The sequence below is a fragment of the Scylla paramamosain genome, chromosome 35, assembly GCF_035594125.1.
Source record: "Scylla paramamosain isolate STU-SP2022 chromosome 35, ASM3559412v1, whole genome shotgun sequence".
Lineage (NCBI taxonomy): Eukaryota > Metazoa > Arthropoda > Malacostraca > Decapoda > Portunidae > Scylla > Scylla paramamosain.
The window spans coordinates 2991501-2997500 of NC_087185.1; the positions used below are offsets into that span (position 1 = coordinate 2991501).

The 6000-nt window shown below is 46.3% G+C and overlaps 1 protein-coding gene across 7 annotated transcripts in view; it reads right to left on the reverse strand.

Moving 5' to 3' along the window:
- The window catches only part of LOC135090569 (adhesion G protein-coupled receptor L2-like), a 166508-nt gene that overhangs the window by 31764 nt on the left and 128744 nt on the right, over positions 1 to 6000 (reverse strand). The window lies entirely within an intron of this gene.

Sequence of the window (6000 nt, forward strand, 5' to 3'; positions counted from 1 at the left end):
AGGGGTTTGTTTTGGTGTTTTATTTGTGGTTTGTTTGCGTTGTTTAATGAGTGTTTGGATTGTGAATAATGATCTAATTAAAAATGAGGGTTGGGTTTCACTTGTTTTGTTTCAAGGGCTAGTTAATGTTCTCTCTATCTCTCTCTCTCTCTCTCTCTCTCTCTCTCTCTCTCTCTCTCTCTCTCTCTCTCTCTCTCTCTCTCTCGTACATCAACACTCTTCATCTCCCCCTACATCTCCATCTATCCTTCTCCACCCTACATCACATCCCTTCCTCCCTCATTCATCTCCTTTCCTTTCCACTACATCTCTCTTTCTCTCCCCTCCCTCTCCTCCTCCACACCTCCCCACAGTCAAAAATAATTAGCCACATACATTAATAAGATTAATATAATCTGTATATACTATGCCTTTGGGGACTGAGAGGGCGAAGTATATATAATTATTTTTTTGTGTTATCTTTGTCATTTTAATTTTCAGGGATTAATTTGGAAGAGTTTTCCCTCCAGCCTCACCTGCCTCACGGCGCTCATTAACACACCGGTCACCTGAGTTCTCGTTATCATGGTTTTAATTTCTTGGATCACCTGATTAATTACAAATCGAGGAATGAAATGATGAGGGTCTGATGCGGGTTCGTTTCCGTGTGTGTGTGTGTGTGTGTGTGTGTGTGTGTGTGTGTTTATATGACACTCGCTTTTCCCTTTTCCTAGTATAAAAGTCTATGCCCTGTTCAACATTTATTTTCCTACTGTTTGTCCTCTTTTCCCTGCATTGTGGAATAAACAACAATAAACATAACACATTCACAACACACACAGACACATGCTACAAAAAATACAACTCATATTCCATAACAAAAACAATGAAATAAACGAGTACAAAAAGTATTACAATGTGTACTCTGTTAAACAAACTAAAATTTCCCTTATAATTTTAGAGGAAAAGGAGAGGCAGGGAGAGGTAGATAAAGGGGAAGAGAGAGAGAGAGAGAGAGAGAGAGAGAGAGAGAGAGAGAGAGTAGGTAGAGAAGGGAGGTGGGGGTGAGAGTAGGTAGATGGGGAAGTATTTTGTCGGAGAAGGGATGTTTTCTCTCTCTCTCTCTCTCTCTCTCTCTCTCTCTCTCTCTCTCTCTCTCTCTCTCTCTCTCTCTCTCTCTCTCTCTCTCTCTCTCTCTCGCAAAACTCAGTATTAACATCGCAGTTGTGGTAGTGATGGTGGTGTCTATTTCCAAAGTGAGTGAATTGTTGTCACTATTACCCTTGTAACTGCCACACACACACACAAAAAAAAAAAAAAAAAAAAAAAAAAAAAAAAAACCGAATAGAAGACAAAACACTAGGCAATCACATTCCTCATTACTACTACTACTACTACTACTACTACTACTACTACTACTACTACTACTACCACCACTACTACAAATACACCAACTAAAACACTCCCCAAACACAGCTAGAAAACACAAACACACACATTTATACCCCTTTCTCTACACCATATCCTGAATTTATTTGATTTATTTTACCTCCCTGTTTAATACTCCATACTTTACTGAGGCGTGGGGCCCATGTGTGCATTATACGAGTACATATTCCATACATCCATACATATTTGCCTAACTCTCTCTCTCTCTCTCTCTCTCTCTCTCTCTCACACACGGACACGCATATAAGCAGTCACTGATACATAAATCCATGCATATGCAGATGGGGATGTCCGAGTCACTAATACACAACCCGGACGGAAGGGATCTCCATAACACGACCCTGCAGTCCTACCGCCGTCCATCACACACACACACACACACACACACACACACACACACACACACACACACACACACACACACAGGAGAGTACGGACCCACTACCTCCCATCACAAGAAAACATCCTCACATCATACACATACACACACACACACACACACACACACACACACACACACACACACACACACACATCACAGGCCGTCAAGACACCTACAATTATTGAGTCTCTCTTTTTGGAAGCGCTCCTGTTGCAGTCTTTCATCTTTCCTGAACGACAAATGCCTCTATAATTTCCTTCTCCTTGGGGCGTGAGGAACGATGCCCAGGCGCCAGGTGAAGGAGGGGCGCCTCACCTGCGGCTCACCTGCCCGTGGATTACCTGAGATCATGACGTCATACTAAAAACGCAAGGCAGTGATTAGAGTGACGTTGAATACGTTCATATACGCATCTAGTCAATTAAACTTCGAAATATATATTTTTTCGAGCTTTTGGTGTTAAATTACTCATGAAATTCGAATATAAATAGTTCTACGGGTTTTATCACCAGACATTTACTTATATTTTTAAATGTAAATGTTGGTTTTCGTATAAGTATTAGCCACAAGTCCTCACCTTTATGGCTTTTGTAATATATCGAAAGCAATTCTAGTTTGGCGTTCCATATTTAAACGTTCAAGTGTAGTAAGCGTAACGTGGCTGGTTCCTCTCCGTCCTAGTCTCACCTCTCTCTCTCTGGACCTTAACACAGTGGTAAGTCAATGTTTTGCGTTATATTTTTAAAGTTTAACTTAAGTGTAGCAAGCGTAACGTGGCGGGCTCCTCTCCGTCCCAGTCTCATCTCTCTCTCTCTGAGCCTTAACATAGTCAGAGATACGCTCCGGTGATTTTCGTGCGGATGTACATGAACGAGAGTCGTGTGCAGCCTTGTACACAGCTGTCGGGGCTGACGGTAGCTGCGGAGCCCGTGTACACCCTGAAATATGGCCTCCTCCGGCTGTCAGGGCTTCTTTTTTTTTCCTTGCTTCCTCCTCAGGGCAGGCGGAGAGCAGTACTGAAGGTGACAGTGGTGGTGGTTGCTGTGGCTGTAGTTGTTGTTGCAGCAGTCTTAATAGTAGTAGTGGTAGTACTGGTTGTGCTGGCTGTAGTTGTTGCAGTAGTAGAACAGATAATGAAATAAGGCGTTTAACTTCATTTCCATTTATAAATTCTTCAGTTCCCGATTGTTCTCCTCACTAAAATATCATTCCCACATTTCCCTGCCGTGGTTATTAATGGGGCGGCATTAGTGGCGGCCGTGGCGGAGGGAGTCGTGAGGAAGGAAGATACAGTGGTAATGGCGACCGCTGAGAGGCACACAAAGGGCACAGCGAGGTGGTAGGCGCGGTGGCTGCCTCCCTTACACCCAAAGTATAGGTGTAGACCATATAGTACTTTGTCTCAGCGTGTACCAGCGTCACCAGCACTTCGGGGCACCGCGACTCACCTCGGGGCGCTCGATAAACTTTTCTCTCCCGACGTGTTCATTTTTTCACCAGTCCCGCCGCCGACAACTTAATATTCCCCTACGGAGGTCGCCGCTCCCCTGCTGCCGTCCCGCCCGCCGCCTCCACGCCCGCTCCTCGCAACTCCGGATTTCAATTACACCATTTAGGGCAAAGTTTTGAGCTCCGAACTACGCCGCGCCGGAGAGGACTCAGTCGGCCGCTACTGCTCTGTCTGGCTGCAATTACCCTCAGTGAAATTAAGGCTAGAGAGAGTTCTTTTGCAGGTAAACGACGGTCATCTTTATTAATGGTTGTCAGATGCAGCGGCCAGTGCGCTTGTGTGATCCCCGCGGAGAAGCGTCGGGTTAGCGGGGAGGGCCGGGAACACCTCCTCCCTTCTCCCCACCACGGCCTCAGGCACTTGGGGTCTGGGGAGCTAATTTCTGCTGCCTCACTCGCCCCGCCACCGTCCCGCCACCGCCACACAGGCCGTCACTGGCGAGGCTACAGTGTTCCGCTCACATCAAACGGGGCATATTTTCTCCCCTATGAAGTCTACTGGGTCTTGGTGTAATAGGAATCGCTATGTCTTTCATGTTCTGTCTATTTGTCCGCGTTTTGGTTCTGTTTTCATCACCACCACCACCACCAGCACCACCGCCGCCGCCGCCGCCACTGCTACCAACACAACCTATCTGTATCAATGAACCGCCGCGGGATTCCCAAGGGTGACATATCTACACTTTACAGCCAATAAGAATCGTAGGTTTTATACTGTAGATTCTTCTTTTTTTTTTTTCACTGGAGTCTTACCGTGCCCGCTAAACCCATTTTCTTTCGGGTTAAAATCTATTCGGAACTCTTTCACTGGCGATCTGAACCCTTTCCCAACACTCACCCTGGCAGACACCAAGGACATTCAGGTTTTCAGTCAGGTATGAGTGAGGCGCCAAGATTTAGAGCTCCAAACCCATCATTACATAGAGTAGTGACAGGCAGAGACGTGAAGTGAAGGATCGTTTGCTTAGCTCATGATTGCTTGATGCTGAGGAGATCATAAAGAAGTGTATAATGAATTGGCTTTACGTGAGATAACAAGGGGGATTGTTAAGGGATATTGGAGGCGTTATTCATGCCAGCAAAGAAACGTGCTTCAAACAAAGAGCTTTCACGAAATGAGCATAAATTTTTCGCGTCAAAAAATGAAATTGATTTCTGATTGCCGCTGACATTGACTTTTCTGTCTGTCTGACTGTCTGCTTGCCTCAACCTCCCCCGTTTTGGTAACCACCTTTGCTCAAATATTCCATCTAATATCGTGTCAGAGAGAGAGAGAGAGAGAGAGAGAGAGAGAGAGAGAGAGAGAGAGAGAGAGAGAGAGAGAGAGAGAGAGAGAGAGAGAGAGAGAGAGAGCAAATACCGTCGATTATATAAGGTAGGGACGTAAGGGCAGGTGAGAAGACCAGGTGAGATAGCATCAGCAGCTGTTACCTGTGTCATAATTACACCCAGCACCGGTACAGTTTACCTGGCCAGCAGACTCCCCCACCCAGCACCCCCTACACCCTTACACCCGCACTTTTTTCTCCCTGACACCGCGCTAAACCACACCCCTTCCATGGCAAACTGTATACTCTCCCCTTTACCTTGTCTGTTGCTTTTACCTGTCACATTCGCCTCTTCCCTTACGAGACTCCTCTACCTGTCTGCTGCCTGCCTCGCCCTTCACCCTTAAGTCTGTCCTGGCCCAGCCTCACACGACACTCCACGCTCTCGTAAACAGCCAGCGTCCCTGCCTCGCCCTAGCTAGCTTAATTATGTATGTATGATATTTTTTCTTTCCTTACCTCCCCACCATGCTGCATTTGCCTATACCCCCCTCCTGTCTCTCCTCTCTTTCTCTCTCTCATATATTTTCCGCCTTCCTGCCTCTACTCCCTCTCTCCCTCTCTCTCCCCCTTCAGCCCGGAGCAAGCGATGGTCGACTGGTAGAAGCCCATGATCAAAATGGTTCACTTTTATGGGGTCGAGTTCTGGCGTCCATTTCCACGTCATTTCTGGCAATTAGCGTCGCGAAAAGAACGTGCGGCGGCTTCCCTCACTCCCCGGTGGTGCTTGTGGTTCTGATGTGGAATGATTCGCTTCCTAAATCTCCTTTTATTCCTCCTCTCCTACTTCCATCGCATCAATCTTCTTCCTCTCCTTCTTCCTCCCCCTCTTCTGCGTACTCTTACTCTAGTCCTCTGTCCCTCCCTCCTTCCCTACTGCCTCTTCCTCATTCTGCTATTCTTCTTTCAGATCCTCCCCCTCCTCCTCCTCCTCCTCCTCCTCCTCCTCTTCCAATTCCACAGACGCAGGACAATTCTCAATATGATTTCCATTTGCTTTTTTTTTTCCTTCTTTTCAGGGTAACTATAAATTCGTGAGGATTGAAAAATGTGACCAGATTTATGATACTTTCAGGGGCGTTTCCTTTTGGGAGGGAGGGGAGAGAGTGAGGGGAGAGTAAGAGGACACGAGGGGAGGTCAGAGGGAGAGAACTGAAGCGACTAAATGTGACTAGTTTATGTTTGTTAATAACGAGACTTGTATTGGAGGAGGATGAGGGGAAAACAGGGGAGGGGAGGACGAGGGGAAAGATGAGGGGAAATCAATGGGAAATATGAATAGAAGCGAAGGAAGACTGTGAGATTATTCTGTTATTTTCTTATGCATTTGATAATTTGTGAAGCGTATACACA